The sequence below is a fragment of the Hyposmocoma kahamanoa genome, unplaced genomic scaffold (genome assembly GCF_003589595.1).
Source record: "Hyposmocoma kahamanoa isolate Upper Pololo Valley unplaced genomic scaffold, ASM358959v1 100021, whole genome shotgun sequence".
Lineage (NCBI taxonomy): Eukaryota > Metazoa > Arthropoda > Insecta > Lepidoptera > Cosmopterigidae > Hyposmocoma > Hyposmocoma kahamanoa.
In genome coordinates this window covers 19,322,990-19,342,005 of record NW_020653200.1, presented here as the reverse complement: position 1 = coordinate 19,342,005, position 19,016 = coordinate 19,322,990, and the positions used below count along the sequence as shown (strand labels likewise).

Genomic DNA, 19,016 nt, shown 5'->3' with positions numbered 1-19,016 from the left:
AACCACAAATTACACCCAAACTCACGAGAGAGATAAATGCAGGTCATACAAATATTTCTCCTGGCCCGGGAATCGAACCTGGGACCTCTGCGTGGCAGTCCGGCATGGCATAAAATGCTCCGCGTGTTGTTGATTGTAACTAACCTAACTGACATTTCAACGTTGCACGATATTAATACTCCTAGATCAACGTGAAAGCCACTTAGATAGGCGATTGCTTTTACTTTAAAGCAGGCAAATTACATCGTGACCCTTGGCCATGTTTGAACGGGGTTATTTATTAGCAAATTCTATCAGTAAGTACTGACAGACTGTAAATAAGCCACTGCTAACTCAGACGTCTATTCAGTACCAGCCATTAAATGGAACGTATTTCACCGAAGAATAAGGACCTTTTAAAGTATTAATTAATAGTAGGCGTTTTATAGAAAATTCTGGAATACAGACGAAATTTCTTTAGCCATTTTGATCATTGACTGTGGCACTTGAATGCCTACTAACAAAACGGGCATAAAATCTATAAATACACACATAAAAATGTCTAGGGATCAAGCATATTTCTTCCAATTACTGAAAATCCAGTTTTCTAATATATTTTTTTTAACACCGATAGACTTTTTTTCGGTCAATTTTATAATTTGCATTTGAAATTTAAATTGATCAAAAAAATCCATGGGTGTTAAAAACATAATTAAATAAACTGATTTGCGTTAATTAGCAAAAACGTGCTTGAACCCTAGACTTTTTTCATGTGTGTAGGTAGAATCCGATATACCTACATCCAGCGCCGTCTTAAACTAGGCTGGGGCCCTTGGGCACATAAGAATTTGGGGCCCTTTTTGAAAGTAAAGAAAGCGAATTGGGAAGTAAAAAAAGAAAAACACTTACATTTTTTACTAAGTACCAATGAACCCATTTATAGGTAATCAAATACAGCATAGGTTTTTTGGCTACGATTACATTAGCGGTTTTTTTCGCGATTTCTGTTGAGCAAAATCTTCTATTATATCCTTGAAGTCAATTTTTTGAAGGATATCACTTTCTATGCACATAATTGACAAATTACTCAGCCGATCTTGTAACATTGTTGCTCGCAATTCATTTTTTATTCTTTTATATTTAAATTTCCGTTAGAAAAGCAGTCTCAAACTTTTCCATTTTTTTTGCTAGGCTTTGGGCTTCGTTTCTAGTGTCTCCTGGCTGATTGACGTCACTTGCGATTGAAGACAATGCTTTAGAAATATTTGAATAACCACTTTGCAAAGCATTAATAGCATTGGCACGTGCAGACCATCTAGTTTCGGAAAGAGATTTCAGGACTCTATCTGCACCTAAATGTTCTGTCAAAATTTTCCATCGTTTTGTCGAAGCCGAGAAAAAATTGAACAATTTTTGTACAAATTGAAAGAATGTTACTGCTTCAGTAATGCACTCAACAGCCTGAATACCCACTAAATTTAGCGAATGTGCCGCACAAGGAACGTAAATCGCAAATTCGCAAACTTCTTTTATTCTTGACTGAACACCAGAGTACTTTCCAGACATATTTGATGCATTGTCGTAGCTCTGCCCGCGACAATCTTTTATAGGAATATCAAGGCTTTCAAAAAAGTTTAAAATGATATCTGCTATGTATTGCGCATTATGTTCATACATAGGCATAAATTGCAAAAATCTCTCAATAGGCTGTCCGTCCTTTACATATCTAACTATGAATGTCAGTTGATCAACGTGGGACAGATCTGGCGTAGAATCTACGCTAATAGAGTAGTACTTTGCTGATTTAAGTTCTTTGACAATAGTTTTCAAAACTTGCTGTCCCATTAAATTAATAAATTCATTACAAATATTTGCCGATAAATATGATGTACTTCCTTTTCCACGATTTCCGTAGTTTTGTATGTGATCAGCAAGAAAAGGATCAAATTCACTAATCAGCTCTAAGCACCCCAAATAATTGCCATTATTTTGCGATCCTAATGTCTCATTATCACCACGAAAAGCAAGTCCTCTTGAAGCCAAAAATTTCACTACTGCAACAATCCTCCTAAGCACGTTCTTCCAATAGTTGATTACTGTATTATATTGGGACAGCAACTCAGTATCAACCCTTCCAGTGGTTTTCATTCTTGCAACATATTTCATCATAAATTCCCTGTGCTGTGAACTGTTCTCATGCTCTATCAATAAGTTACTTATATGCTTCCAATCTTTATATCCATTAGGAGAACTTAAATTATGTCCAGTATCAGTAGTGGTATTAAATAGACGGCAGCAATAACAGTATACCGATTTCTTTGCTGGTGAATAAAGGAGCCATTTTCTTTCTAACGACTCACCATTCGTCAATTTACGAAAAAAATATTTTTAGTCAAGTATCTAGTTTTCGTTTTACCTTTGGAATCTGGAAAACTTGAAGAAGTTTCGGAGAAGTCACTATTTATATTTTGGAAAAACTCTGGCCCTTTTCGAATCCAAATATCCCGGACTTCTTCTGGCAAAATGTCGTCACAGTAAGTACCAGGGTCAGGAGACACAGATACATTCTCTAAGCTTGCAGTTATTAATTCACAGTTGCTTGAAGTCGATGGTTCAGGATCTAATGTGTGTTTGTCATTTTCATCACACATAACTTCTTTTTCCTGGTGATATTCAGAGGTACTTTTGTCTTGCAGTGATGAGGATGAATAATCGGTTTGCTTATTTGTTTCTTCAGCCGTAAAAAACGGATTGAGCTTTGGAAGTTTGTCCGTTATTTCTTTTTGAGCTATAACTTTTTTTCTTTTTTGTGAACCACTTAAATATGTTCTTTTCGACATAATGAAATAATGCTTAAATGAACAAATCAAAATTCTGGTTATCTTACTCAATTTTAAATAACAAACCAAAAAAAATAACTCAACTCACTCCTATCAGACTGAAAGTTCAATACATCATTCGGGGTTTCCCCCAACCATGCATAGACAATGTCGACATTTATGTTAGGCCTTGTTTAGACGGTACAGCTTGACTTTGGAATTGGAGTGATTGCGTGAGTGACCGCTAGATGGAGTACGTAGTAAAATAGGTATTGTGTTCGGAAATATTATTAATTAGTACAGTAGGAAAAGTCGCAGTCGTCGATAATATAATGGCGTAGTATATGATATGCCTTGTAAATCTAACCTACTGATAAGATTTCTGATTTGTGAAAAAAGTGTAATGTGCCCGACAAAAATGTTTTGAGAATAAATGTGTGAGAGAAATTGTGGATCCTTCGGGGCCCCCCCGAGAATGGGGGCCCTGGGCACGGGCCCCGTGTGCCCTTATGGTTAAGACGGTACAACCTACATCCAACGTAGATCTGTAGTTCAATGGCTACATAAGTTAAATTATGAAGACACTGAGAGTCGTATTCTAGAACTCTACTCAATGCTCAAGTCAGGATCTGAGCATGATTTCAAGCACCGGAAATACGACCCTAATGGCAGGGACTTGAGCATGATTTCGAATGCTTTAAATCCTGACTTGAGCATTGAGTAGAGTTCTAGAATACGACCCTTAGAATGTAATGAAGATTACTACTTAAGTTAGAAAGTAAATACTTTTATACATTACACTTACCTATATTCCTTGGTGTACACAATATATTCTAATCATCGTATTCGGGGTTTTAACAAACGACACACACAGCTCGCTGACACTTATTAACACAAACACCTACGCACGCGCGCGCACGCACGCACGCATGCACACACGCACGCGCCCACGCACACACACACGCACACGCACACGCACACGCACACGCACACACACACACACACACACACACATCTTTCAATATATTTGTATTATAGGTAAAAAAATCAGTTCTGTAATATTACTTTTATGTTACTTTGTTCTACAGTAATTACGTTCTAGTTATAGAGGAGCGAGACCTCCTGATACAAGTATTTTCATACTTAAAAGAGGTCTCAACCTTGTCTGCTATTTTGTTAACATTTGAGACGAAATATTAATAATTTTTTATTTAATATCCAACTTTTCTAATTATTCTTAGTTAAGAATTGTACAAATCTCTCTAGAAAGTTAAAATATAACATCTTGTTTTAAACTTCATCACTCTTGCGCCAGTCTTTATGTAAGGTGGTCATTAATTAAAGTATAGAATTGTTTATTACCTTAAACTGCATGTTATCCGCAACTACCGACGCAACATTATTTACTCATGCAAAATTGCAGACACGTGACCATTAACTAAATTTCCATAGAGTCAAAAGTCAACGCACACAGAATGGAGATGTTATACTATTGACTTAACGGAAAACTGCATTAGGCAGGACTAGAGATGCGCATTGTGTTAAGCCCAATCAACCCGCCTGGGCTTTAACCGGGTTTTTACCCAAAGCACCGGGATTTGATCCATTTCTACTTAAAACCGTGAGCAGAAACGGCGAATACGGAATTTATAATAAATTTCGATGTAAAAAATCTTTTTAACATTTTTTACACAAAGAACAGAGGAGAAGATACAACTCCCTGCAATCCATTTTCAAGCAATTCAATTGCAAAAAGCAAATCGAATTATCTACATCAGAAAGCTATAAACATTTTCTAATAATATCATTAAACTTGAACGAAACTCGACTTACAACACATATTTAGTAGTAAATAGTTTTTGCCATCGATTTTTTATTATATAGAACGTATATTTATATATATAGAACGGGGCGCCTGCAAAATTATTGCTCGCGTCCCACTATGGGAAATAGTAGAACAACGGCGTATCAAAAATGATTTTGACCAATGTCTTAATTGAAATACTCATTTAATTATATTTGATAGTTTAGATGTCATACTTTATTATACGGAAGTATTTTTATGTTAGATAGGATTAATAAAAATACACCCAAAATGTCCTTTCCCGTACTCATCTCGTTGTGCCGTAATATTTTGTAACTTTCGGCGTCGTATTTTGTATTGATTTTGTTAGATAAGCTATGTGTTATTATATATTTCTATAAAGCACATTTTACGTAAATGTCAAATATAGTTGAAATTCTTCAAATTCGTTGTGTAATGTAAAGAAAATAAATCGTAATTAAAAATGGAGACATGAACTCATCTTTATCAAAGGTTTTGACTGTTAGCGAAGCTTGCCGAAGCTTCGAAACTTGCATTATTTCATAGCGTAGGTATTCATTATCAAAATTTTATAAAATTCATCTGCGGTTTTTTGCGGTTTCTAAAGATATGAAAGAAATCGTAACAAATGTCCTACCGCTGAAATATACCCTTATCAATGCAACGCGATAAGATAATATAGATGCACCATCACACTACACCATTACTATATAATGCTCTGACACATTAATTTCATAAAACTATTAAAACAAGCAGTCGTTTGTTACAGAATATACTTTTCCAACTCGTTTGAAAATGAGTACTTTCAAATATTTGAGACGAAAACTAATACTTTCCTACATTGAAGGTGGAAGAAATGAATCGGCTCTAGAAACATTTTTACGACATTGTTATGAACTTTCGAAGGACAATTTACGTTTGATAATTAGTGATTTAAAAAAAAAATTGCTGACACAGTTTAACAGTCGATGGAGCCAAGCATCACGCAAGAAAGAAGCCTTTTTGAAGGTTAACAGTGATTGGTTGCTCCAAAAGTTTTCTCTTACTTTGTCAACGACAATCAATTTCATTCCATCTACTACAACTGGAAAACAAGAACGACCATGTATGTCTTATGAAAATTCTTCAGAATCTAGTAATAAAAAAGCGCAAAAATACTACACTACTTAATGAATATGGATTCGAACGCATCTATGGTGCATATATTCAAGGGCTGCGATCAAAGGAAGAAAGTAATGAAGCAAAAATCGTGGAGGCATTGAGGTCTGCAGATGCAGAGAAAAAAATATCAGTGCCAAAATTGATGGTCGACTCTATAATACCATCCAAACGCTGAGCGATCAAGAAGCATTCAATGTATTTATTGCATTGGATCTGACCAGGGCTCAATATTTATATTTGAAGAATATTATGGATGAACGGAACTGCTTCTTACTACCACCTTACTACAAAGTACAAAAAAGTAAACAGAACTGTTACCCACGTGCATCAGCTATTGAAATTACAAACACATATGCAAAACTGTTATCCCTACAGGATTTATTAGATCACACAACGGCGAGGATATTGATGATAGATTCCGTGTACAAAAACGGATTAAAACAGCTGGTTTTATACAGTAAATGGGGATGTGATGGCTCGTCTTGTCAAAGTGAGTGTAAACAAAGACTTCCAGAGGAGTCTGAACTTGTGTCAGACTCATACTTATTCGTCACATCTGTTGTGCCCATCAGATTAATTGATGAAACGACTTGTACTGTTTTTTGGCAAAATCCTGTGCCTTCATCCGTGAGATTCTGTCGCCCTATTTTAATTGAGTTTTCGATAAAAACTCCAGAGAAGACTAAAGCTGTTGTTAACGATATTCAAAAGATTCTTTGAGTCCATCGTTGATTGTTAAGGAAGGCAATGGCGTTCAAGTTAAAGATGAACTTTTTTTGACCATGATAGACGGCAAAGTAGCTCGGGTATTTTTTTTTCGGGTATTTTTTCAGATGTATGTCTTGTATGGAAAGCCTAGTTGCGGGCTCGTATACGATAGAATGTGTCTTAGTCGTAAAATATTCAAATCAAGACTAAAGTTTTGTCAACAACATCAAGAACAGATTCGGCTGGATTTACTGGCAGCCCAGCATTCAGCCAAAAAATTTAATAAATTTTGGAAGAGTACGAAACAGCTGAATGGTAAGGCAACTATACCTGTCAGTGTGGATGATACAAGTGACCCAAGGGAAATTGCTAATATTTTCAAACAACATTTCAAAGTAGAATCTCCATTAATTTCAATGAGTTCACTTTCGTTTAGTAAAGACTGTCATGTCGATCAACCCATATCAATTACTAGTGAAGACGTAAGACAGGCCATTAATAATATGAAAAGAGGCAAGTCTCCAGGATTTGACAGTCTCAGCATAGAACATTTAAAATATGCAGGTCCTCATGTAGATAGACTGTTATCCTTTTTCTATACTTTGTGTGTAAGGCACTCATACCTACCGTCGGAGCTGATGAAAACAGTGGTAGTGCCATTAGTAAAAAATGCCACGGGAGATATATCTGACAAATCCAACTACAGGCCGATCTCACTAGCTACAATAACAGCAAAAGTCTTGGACCAAATTCTTGATATGCATCTTAGTAAGAGTCTACAAGTACATGATGCTCAGTTTGGTTTTCGTGAAGGCTTATCAACCGAATGTGCTATTTTGGCCGTCAAACACACCGTTGATTATTATGTAAAGAGGAAAACCCCCATATATGCATATTTCTTAGATCTATCAAAAGCTTTTGACCTAGTCTCATATGATAAACTTTGGTCAAAGTTAAGCTCAGTAGGGGTTTCTCCGGAAGTCATAAAACTTTTTCAGTTTTGGTACAGTAATCAGAAAAACACTATAAAATGGGCAAATTTTCATTCTGATGAATACACATTAAATTGTGGTGTAAGACAAGGAGGATTGACCTCGCCGAGGCTATTTAATGTATATGTGAACAGTCTAATTGAGGAGCTGAGCAGCATGCAGGTCGGATGCCGAATAGATGGCGTCACTGTCAATAACATAAGCTATGCTGACGACATGGTGCTGCTCAGCCCTTCAATTGGAGGTCTTAGGAAGCTTTTACGTGTATGTGAAGCTTATGCTGTGGAGCACGGTTTGAAGTACAACTTTACAAAAAGCGAGTTTATGATTTTTAAAGGAAAGAACAAAGGTCCTGTTCATGTACCACCGCTGTTGCTAAACGGAATTACTATTAGACGTGTTCCACGGTTTAAGTATCTGGGACACATTTTGACTGAAGAATTGATGGATGATGAGGATATCGAGAGAGAGCGCAGGGCGTTGTCGGTTCGTGGGAACATGCTGGCACATAGATTCACTCGTTGTACTGTCAGTGTTAAACTGACTCTTTTCAAAGCGTATTGTCAGAGTTTTTACACGTGTGGTCTATGGGCCAGGTTCACAAAGCGGGCCTACGACTCTCTGCGAGTCCAGTACAACAACGTTTTCAGAGTTCTATTGAGGCTTCCCCGATTCTGTAGTGCTTCGGGCATGTTTGCCGATGCACACATGGACGACTTCTATGCGATTATACGAAAGAAGACCGCGTCTATTGTGCAGCGGATACGGGGAAGTGACAATGGAATTCTGAGGATGATAGCAGACAGGATGGACTCTGCTATCCTCAGCCGGTTTACATTGTTACATGTAAAAAAAATAGTCCCTTAGTGGTGTAGAATGTCAAATTATTTCACTAACATAGTTTTTAAGTATTCTTGTTGCTAACATTCTATGGATTGATTGGTCTGAAAATAAAGGATTTTTATTTTATTTATTATTATTAACCGACACTCCTTCAAGTTCAACATGTAATATTTGAGGTGCTAATCCACGTCTAATGAATAATTTATAAATTTTATCTGTTAGGCCCGAAATAGAAAATTCTTTTCGTTATGGATTATCAACACGGATTCGCTGTATGGAGATGATTTTGTATATTTCTTTTCGTTTCAAAAATGGTTAGCTGCTAGTGACGATAATAAACCAATGAAACAAGAGAAGAAAATTATGGTACAAAGACGTTTCCGAGAAGAGCTTGGATTAATAATTGATAAACCACGGCAAGGAGGTGGTATACCAATGACGATAACACTGCGAGAAGTTTTTTTTATAATGCAGCCTGCTCACTTAAAATTACAGGAGTCGATAAAATTTTGATAAAGCGACTATCAAGCTTCACCGTCTGGCATAATGACAGATTTATGAAAATTTGGGGAATATTATTTGGAAATTACAAGAACATACGTCAGTAAATATGATTGGTATTATATGCCATCTTCGGTACACAAAATATTAATTCACGGAGAAGGTATAATTAATCATTTTGCAGTGTTACCTATCGGACAGCTTTCAGAAGACGCTCAAGAATCTCGTAATAAAGACTACAAAAAATTTTGATTACACCACGCAAGAAAGTGCTCTGGATCTGCAACAAATGAAGTTGTATTTCACACGTTACTTTGTACTTCTGATTGTTATAACCAGTAACCGAAAACCTTATGTTAAAAATCGACAGGAGTTTGACGAGGAGACGTTACGTCTATTGAACGTGGACCTAGTCATCACTGATTCTGAAAAAGATATTATATTACAGTAATAATAGGCCATGATAGAAGCGAGAGGCTAGAGTCTAAAACAGGTATACGAAATAATAGCAAATATGCTTTCATGTTTTTTCTTCTCTAGTATTTTTATTTTTTTATTTTAGTGACATGGCATTTCCATTTTTTTTAAATAAATGTTGGGTATTATTTACCAGAGAGAGAGATTTATGATTTTGCACATTTTTTTGTCAATCAATTACGGGTAGTTAAATAAAACTGAATATGCGTTTAAAAGCGTCGTAATTCCCACTACATATAATAAAAAATTGAAAGGTGTATCCTGGGTGTATCTAAAAAAACAAAACAGTTACTGATTTTTGGTCCATAACTGACCTTAATTTCCCATAGTGCGTCACTCGTTCTTAAATGCTCTAAACTTTTACATTATAAAGTGTATTATAACTAGTTAAGTAACTAAGTAACTAAAATTTTGGTTTTTAGAAGTCCAAAAACCAAAATATTAAATTTGATGAATTACTTACCTAATGACATTGTTTAAAAAATCTTGAGGTGCTTTTTGTCGGGTTGGTAATGTCGCCGCCGCAACCGATGCAGCCCTGCGAAAAATAATTAATTTTTGTATTAAAAAATAATTAATTTTAATAATTAAAAGTTTATTTTGGAAATAGAAATTATATTTTACAATACAATTTATTTAATAATATTTTATATTTATTTGGCAATAATAAAGTAATACTTGTAACGCATAATTGAACAATGGAATAAAATTATATACAAAATATGAATTCAAATGATATTGCTTATTTTCTGTAGTCTCATTTTACTTATAACGATAAACCTAGAGGTAAGGAGAAATTAATTAGTAGTATTGTTGTAAACAAAACTTTATACTGAAGTTAGTGTACGACTTTCACCCATTAACAATTCATATAATTAATTTATAGGTCTGGTAATATCGGCATAATTTAGCAGCTAGTAGTAAATTATAATTACCTTTACTTGGCGGTTATTTGTGAAATTTTGAGTTTGTAGTTTTGATTTGCGAAACTTTAAAATAATTATCCGGTATTATTATAGGAACGTGAAATAAAGCCAATAGTTATATAATAATTATAATGGTAAATAATAATTACTATAAGACGTCCTTAATTACCTAAGTTATAATTTTCAATAACATATACATTTTTTACAAGTAAAAGAAAACATCAAATGTTACTATAAATACATACGTGTCAAGTGCGTAACCCTCTAAATGTGTAGATATGTAACACAAATTAGCCCTTAATGTACCTTTAGACAGAATAAATTCACATCGTTACTGAAAAACGCTAATGCTGTAACCCGCAATACCTTCGAAAATGCTTTTTTTTGCATCGATTGGTCTGGGTGTCATGTCTCTAAAATGAAAATTAAACTCTGGATATCATAATTTTTAACGCTTTTTTCTGATTAAGGAATTTTAAAACGATTTAAGCCACTTAAAACCCGGTGTTTTTTTTGCGAAAGCGTGTTACATCAAGAACATGTAATTAAATTTTTCTTTGCCTCTGGTTACAGCATTTTTACATTCCCTAATATTAAAATTGTATCAGTTACACATTTACGTGGGTGTTGTTAAGCACGAACAATGTGATTTACATTAACAGTGCAATGAGTGTTACGATATTTGACAACAAATATTAACAAGTACAAAACTTCTCCTTACGGCGTTTTATCGTTCCCTAGATTGATGACATCGCGACTTACAGCAATCTTTAGACTGCGCAATGCGCATGCAGCAGTGAGAGAGTTGTGTGTGTTGTCCGAGTTTTTTTATAGCAAAATAGAAAGTATTTTTTGACTTATTACAGAATATATTATTTCTTTTGCTTAATTTATGTTATTATTTATTATATTTAATCCTATTTATTTATTCAGACCGTAAGAGACAGAAATTAATGAACTACGTAGGACTCGTAAATACGAGGCAGTTAACTTTTTTTCTTACTTAAATAAGTAAGAAAGTTAAATTATTGTGAAATTTACTCCAATCACCATGATCACGATGATTTTATTCGACAGAGAAATCCTACTAAGTTCAAAGTTATTGTGATATGTAGGTATGTTCATAAAATGTATAGATGATTATTATACACTAAGTCTACAGCATTAACACAAGAAATGTTTATACCTGTATTGCATTTCCATCTTTGTATGAAATTTTTTCTTACTCCACATAACAGTAACCATCATCATTTATTCAGCAAACTCATGCATCACAAAATTTTATTTCTAGATAGCATGAACCCTGGCACAGCCAATAGCATAGATTACGTCATAATCGTTACTACCAATAGTTTAAATGACTGTAGATATGTTAAGCATTCATATCATAAAGTTTAAATAATAATAAAATAGACAATAATAAAATAGGTGGTAATGAGTGCCTACTAAAGTTTGTTTCGACCGCTTTTGGCCAGGGACCAAAAGGACTTGTTGCCTGTTGGAAAAGAGGCAAGCTTGCTCCCTATGCGGCGCACATGGTCGAATTCGGCCCTGCGTAATACGTCTTTGCTCTTCTTGGCGGCTTTACTAAAGGCATTCTTCCGAGACTGTTTTTGCGGTTCAGCACGATTACAGTCAGGGTTAAACCATGGACGAGCTTGGGGTCCATTGGGTACATCGAAGTATGGTATGTAATATTCCTTGCCCAATCGCACGACCTCAACTACAGCATCAGCACAGCTCGACGAATCTTCTGAAATAAAGCAGGCCTGACAGGGATATGAAGCAAAAAAAATGGCGCATTTCGTTCCAATCTGCTAACCTGTGTCGCCACACCTGTCTCGTACCACTGACACTGACCCTGAGCGGGTAGGGAGTATACGGATACAGTTTTAACCAGACAGTGGTCAGAGGTACCCACATGGTGCATCCACAACCACAGTATCGGTCTGGATCAGTAGGTCCCAGCAATTAGCCGTGTAAGACTCAATATCAGGGACCCTTGTGGCGCCAATGACAAGTTGGGAAAGTCTTACCGATAACGTAAGTTTTCGCGTCTCTCTCCCAGCATGATCGGTCATTTGGTATGGGAACAAACATTCTTGTTGGTGTGCATTAAAGTTCCATCAAAGTCAGAACGACTAGTTGCGCAGCTGGATACCTGAGCTAAGCCTCATCAGACGTCTCGCTGAGATGTCGAAACAACTTGGTCGTCTCTTAATCTCCACTGTGCGAGCGGTAGACACAGTAGTACACTATTTGGGTAACTCCTTTTTTTCCTGGGGAAAATCCGTCATGGATATCACCGCATCACGGGGTGGCGCGTTCGTGAGACTCTTACCCACTAAACACCCCTGGGTATTCCCACACCCCGTGTGGGACGAGGCTGTAGTCACGGGGCTTACGATCCACGGCCTCGTCTGTGATTTTCCACCACCGCGGACTCACCTCTGGGGGATCACTATTCACCCTCCATCATTAGTGGCATGCCGGGAATACTTGGCACACCAACCAACCCGTAAACCCTTATCTAATGGGTGACAAAAGCTGCCGTTTTGGACTCCCAGGGTTCACTCTCAGGGCGGCAGTTGCTCAGGGGTATCCATAAAGAGTACCCCACGTCAAAAAAAAGAAAAAAAAAGGCGGACATAAGCCCGCCACCTGCGCCCCAAGCGTTTGCGGCGCATAGGACGAGAGGAAGGATCTTCCCCTCGCTCCCGTTCCGCGACATTACATCAGTGAAGAAAGAGGCCAGCGCACTATACGCTGTCTCGCTACCGACCATAGCTCGAACTACGGTTGGCAGGGAGAGGTCGTGTCCTACCACTACCACTGCGGTCAGGGATGACAGCTGGACCCACGCCAGACATGCCTGCAGCCAGACATGCCTGCAGTGTGTGTTGCGCCGTATCTTCGGCGCTACCACAATGATGGCATAAGGCCGCCGGTTCTCGTCCGACCCTGCACAGGTATTTACCAAAGCAGCCATGCCCTGGCAGGACCTGCGCAAGGTGGAAGGAGACTCCAGGATCGATCCGCCCATTCTCCCAGAACGGGTCGAATCGCTCCGATGGTCCAGTGGCCAGATCTCGGCTCTTCTAGCCTCTTTAGACACTTCCGGAACACGACCCGGCGGATGTTTGTCCGCCATCGAGTAATGTGCTCCAGAAGTGGCTCTTCCTCTTCGGCCCTCAGTTCCGCTGTAACTTTTGTATCAACCAGACAAAAAACAGAAAAAGTAGGTGCCTCAAGGTTCTTAACACAGATGTCATCACGAAAGTAACACACAGACTCCGGCACGAGGTAGAAACCTATGCTCCGGAGTATACCCGGGGTAGCTGAGGTACGCAGTATCAGTCGGACATATGATCTGCGTCTCGGTGAGGAACAGTAGCTGCGGTTTATCCGTTTCAAGATGATGGTGGACCGAATCGAGATTTGAGTGCAGACTTCGGGTGTTGGTGAGGTGCACTTTTAGTGGGAGGACGTACAACCGCTGTGTAACTTTTATCCTTTTCTTGTGTTTCATGATTTATTTCAATTGGAGAAGCGAATAGGCAGGAGGAAGGTAGTTGAACGAGGCATTAGTTGTGTCCAACCACGCAGCAAGCTCACACTGCCACACGAGAGTACAATCGGTTTGTAGACTGCGGGGACGCTAGACCACCCATCCGGGGATGGCCACCTGGTCTCTACAAAACTTTGTAATGTGACGCCCACATTTAGAAACTCTGAGAAAAATTGATTCAAAATACCTTCTGAAATGATCATAGAAATACGTACTTTCTCAGAGACCAATAATGCAGAAGCGGGTTACAGTTCCCGGACCTAACCTTCAGTTGACCAGTTACCACCCGAAAATATTGATGATGTACAACCGGGTTGCAGTTCATGGAATATGACAAAGAATTACGACACTATTCAGATTTAAATTAATTTTTTTTTATTTTGATCTCGGCTTAATGGATGAAAATGTTGGTTTTAATTTAAATTATGATTACAATTAAATGTTTCTATATTTTTACTATTTTAGTTCATTGCCTAGTTAGTGCACTTGTTACTGAATTTATACTGACACGTAATAATTTTAAATCTTTAACATGTAGATAAACCTTTTCCTTGTAGGTACAAGGTATAAAAATAGAAAATATAGAAACGGAAAATAGAAACAAATGATTAAGAGCATGATTACTTGATTATTATTCTTTTATGGAATTTTAAGGAATTTATAATTCATTAGTTTTAAGAACGATGTGTTTTATTGTGTTATTGTATTAAAATTCAATTTGATTCATTGTACTCACTGTGATCTTTTCATTTTAAAAGTCATGTAAACGACATGTGATTTACACTAACACCATTTTAATGTTACCTGCTTTGGTTTAAAAAATATACTCTTACAGCTTTCGTACATTTTCAAGAAGTTAACATTTACAGACCAAAAATGTGTTAAGGACCTCCAATTCATTTACATCATTCTTGGAATACCGTAAATTGACGGCATTAGTCGCACCTTCATACAAGTGAACTTGAAAGTTACAACATTCTTTGGGGTTAGAATCTGAAAATCAAATTGTCGTAACACACAAAATCGTCATTAGAAGTAGGACCATTTGACCAGTTTGTTAAGAAGTCCCATTTGCTAAATATGGCACAAAAAACTCGAACCGTGTCAGAGTTACGATTTTTTTTTCGTTTTTGCAATTTTTGTTTTGGCTCCAGTGAAATCTTGAGTTTTCGAGTTACAGCATTATTGCTTTCCAGTGGGATATTACTAATAAATAAGTCTGAATGTATACGACCTGATTTACTACCATATAAACGACATTAGATTTGATATTGGAGAATGTCGACAGTTTGTAATAGACATGGGTCAATACAGGCTCTCCATATTGTTATGATGATGGATGTTTACAAAAACAATAACTTCAAAATGCGACTCACGAATTTGGAATTTCGCAATTTACTTATACCTAAATAAACATCTATAAATCATAAACAAATATATTTATTATATGCATACAATTTTTTTAGATTTATTTGAATATAAAATAAAACTGATACACATTCGTCAGATCTATTAAAGGAGGTAACATCTCAAAAGAAATAAAAAACCATCGCTTTTCTTTTTCTCAGATTGTTGAACTGAAACCCATTTTTTTTATAATATCTAGTGTGCGAACAAGTCGCGCGTCTGATGGTAAACTACACGCCAATCCATAACAGTTGCAGAGCCAAACAGAGCTTTCAATCGCAAAAATCTGAGGGACATTGATACTGCACCTGTCATCCTGAGACTAAGTTGACAAGTGCCTTGTGCCTGTATTTACACCAGCGCAGCGCCCTTACCCTTCAAAACCGAAACGCATAAGTACTTACATTACTGCTTGATGATAGAAATAGGTAAGGTGGCAGTATTTTCCTGAACGACGAATATGCTTAGACGGTAGATCGATACAGATGATAGATGCCTAATGAAATGTGAAAATCGTACACAGCATAACACAAACTTAAATCGCTTACTACAAACTTAAATCTCTTTGGATATTGTACTTTATATCGTTTACATTATGTTTAAAATAGTATAAAATGTAAAATATATATGAACTAAACTTTAAGATGATAAATAATACGTGTAATAGTGCGTTCTGTTGGATACAGCAGGTAAGTGCAATTAGCTGTCAGTCACGAAAGCTGTTTACAGTCATCTTGTGACTACAGAATGGCGTAAAACTATAATTTCACCACATATATTAATAATAATAATAATAATAATCATTTATTGGACATCTATTAAGTTACAAGATTAAGTTACAAATGGAAAGCCTGTCGCATATTCTTATATATATATATATATATATATTGTATTGGTTTAGGGAAATTCACTAAATTATTTACCGTAGCTATCATCTGGTGAATTTTCAGCTCAATTACTTCAATTTATACTTACATATTAATTATACTGAATTGGTGTAATTGAACTCATAGAACACAAAGGCAACAAATTAAGACTCGTCATATACCTACTTTGCTGTATCACTTTTTGAGATTGCTCTTATATTTACGATGTGGTTTGTGTTTTTGTATATTTTTGTGCAATTATTCTACAATTATTCGATTTTTCTATTTTTTGTTAATAAATACATATTTAAATGGAAGTGTTCCAGTTTACCACTGGCAGAATAACAGCGAGGGCTATGTAATTAGCGTAGTCCTGAGATGCTGAGTGGTAGATCCTCTTGTCATGCTTTTCTTATTTGAACTTGAATTTTTATTTATTTATTATTCATTCTTTGTTTCATGTTTGAAATTTATGTATTTTGTGTATCAAATACAACTGGTTTTATTTTATTTTATTTTATATATAATTAATATAAAAGATGAAATATCAAAGAAACCTTGCGAATACCGTAATTTTTTTTAATGCTGGGAACATGACAAAAATGCAAAAAATAATACGAAAATAAGGTGCTGGAAATACATTAAGTATCATTTAATACACAGTACAACAAGTTGGTCAGTAAAGAAAACTAGGAAACGATAAAAGTGGGATACTTTCAGTAGATGATGAACTGCCGTAATAAAATTGTAAAACGAGCCCTAAATATGTTGCTTAATTGACTTTTGCTCTGCACAATTAACAAGTTTTTAATTGTACGGGAAGGAAATATCCAATTAATACAAGGAAGTAATCAATTAGTTCTTATTGATGTATCACAGCGCGATACAACTTTCAAAACGACGATCTTGAAAACTTTCGCAAGTAGGTAGATTTTCTAAGAATATTTTCGTTATCGGATTCCTCAAGACGTAGTAATACCATTTTTTACAGTTCACTTCATCAGTTCATGTTGTGTCCGGAAAAATATCGATTACGTCACACCTTTTCTTATGATTTGATGCACAATAGAGTATGTACTGGCTTTTTTATGGATTTCGGATCTTTCCGTAGTTTCAACATAGAGTTGTCCTAAATCGTTAAGTAGGTTTGTGAATCAGGTCAAAAAAGTATGAAACTGGCAACAATTGGCAGTGCAACAATCGTTCAATAATATAGCAGCGAGCGACCATCAATCACGGCAACATTATTTGTTTTATCGATCGCACCAAAATCGGTTCTGCCGCAAATAGGGACGCGTGCCAACCGGGGATGGGACGATATCCTCTCTGTGCTTGTTTGCCGTTCAAACAACCTCGCACGTACCCACTACATAAATCTTACTATTTCTAAATATGTGCCGTTATCTACTTGGGATAACTAATTACCTAGATATCTACATATAGAAGAGTGAATTCTTGCTAACTTTTTACGTTTATTCAAACAAAATGCAATAGTCCTGGAACGTGAATTGCATAAAATTGAAAATGTGCCTTTGCAGTGGTTTGAAAAAGGAATCTGCTTGAAGCAACTACATACCGTCGGCTATAGAGAAATGTGCGCATTGTGAAATTTTCAAATCCATATTAACTTATGATAATGTACATGTAGGTAATTTTGAATATAAAACGGCGAGCGCTTATGTCGCACGAAAAAAGAGTTACTCCTTGTAGACGAATTAAAAATAGGGTACCTGTCTTTGTCTCTACACAAAGGAATCATTCATCAAGGATAAATAATCCTTTTTGCCATTGCCGAAGAGTAGATTATCGATTCGATAGTCGTCAGTAGCATGAAACCGTTGCCGTATTATAGCTCATAGCAGGTGAAACTTGGTCATTTCCCTGCATAGTTTCGCCGCCGTCATTCAACCGAGATCCCCCGCGCCATCACTCTCCTCCTCGTCTCACATCCATCTCCAAAATTACATACACACATCAAAAAAAGTTTGCGATCAATAGCATAAGCTCCTATAATTCTTTAAATTTAACTTTATCAAGAAAAAATCTATGTTGTATGCTTTCTTTAAATAGGAATACCCTGTTTGAAATTAAAATATAAAACTATTTTTTATTATTTATTTTAAAAAATTGAGCCATTAATCATAATGTAATAGTGATAGAAATTTCATAGAAAGAAAAAGACTGTTTAATTAAACTTAAACAACAATTTATTATTAAAAGGTGTGAATTCAATATAAAATAACTCCTCCCCTGGCTCGAATACATGCGAAGATCCTCCTGGGCATGCTGAGGATCAAGTTATCCAGCATTTCCTGGGGTAACCTATCCCATTCTTCAATAGCGGCTTCCCTGAGCTCTGGAACTGTCTGGGGACGTGGCTCACGGTTCCATACTGCTCGTTTAAGAGCATCCCACGCGTGCTCTATTGGGTTTAAGTCGGGCGAGCCGGCAGGCCAGTCTAATCGTGTGATATCGTATTCTTGAAGAGCAGCATTGACTCGTTGAGCTCGATGTGCGGGCGCATTATCATCGACCAGTACAAATTGGTGCCCATGGTTTACTCGGAATGGTCTGACGATATCATCAATAGCAACTGCTTTGTACATGTCTGCTGTCATGAAGCCCCGATACGGGATCAAAGGCGTTCTAGCTCCAATCATAATGCCACCCCAAAAGGACTCCGATTTTCCGCCTTGCTGAACTATTCCAGTGGCAGTTCTTTGTCTTTCACGGTCGTCTGGTCTTCTCCAGACACGGACACGTCGGTTATCTGGATGAGTGCTGATTCGGGATTCGTCAACGAAGAGACAGTTTTGCCAAATGTTTTCGTCCTCACCTTCTTCATTTTGCCGAAGTCTAACCCACTGCAATCTTCGTTGTTGACGTTGCCGGGAATTGAGCGGAGCTCGCCAAGACCTCCGTGCTCGTAATCCAGCCTGGTGCA

The 19,016-nt window shown here is 36.7% G+C and overlaps 1 long non-coding RNA gene across 3 annotated transcripts in view; it reads right to left on the bottom strand.

The window, feature by feature from the left end:
• The window catches only part of LOC113228338, a 55,215-nt gene that overhangs the window by 30,125 nt on the left and 6,074 nt on the right, over positions 1–19,016 (bottom strand). For 2 of the 3 annotated variants that reach the window (XR_003310298.1, XR_003310300.1), the window contains exon 2: positions 9,769–9,843. This is a non-coding gene — a long non-coding RNA (uncharacterized LOC113228338). Of the gene's footprint in view, positions 1–9,018; positions 9,109–9,768; positions 9,844–19,016 lie in introns of all 3 variants that reach the window. The other variant, XR_003310299.1, reaches the window with a different exon arrangement.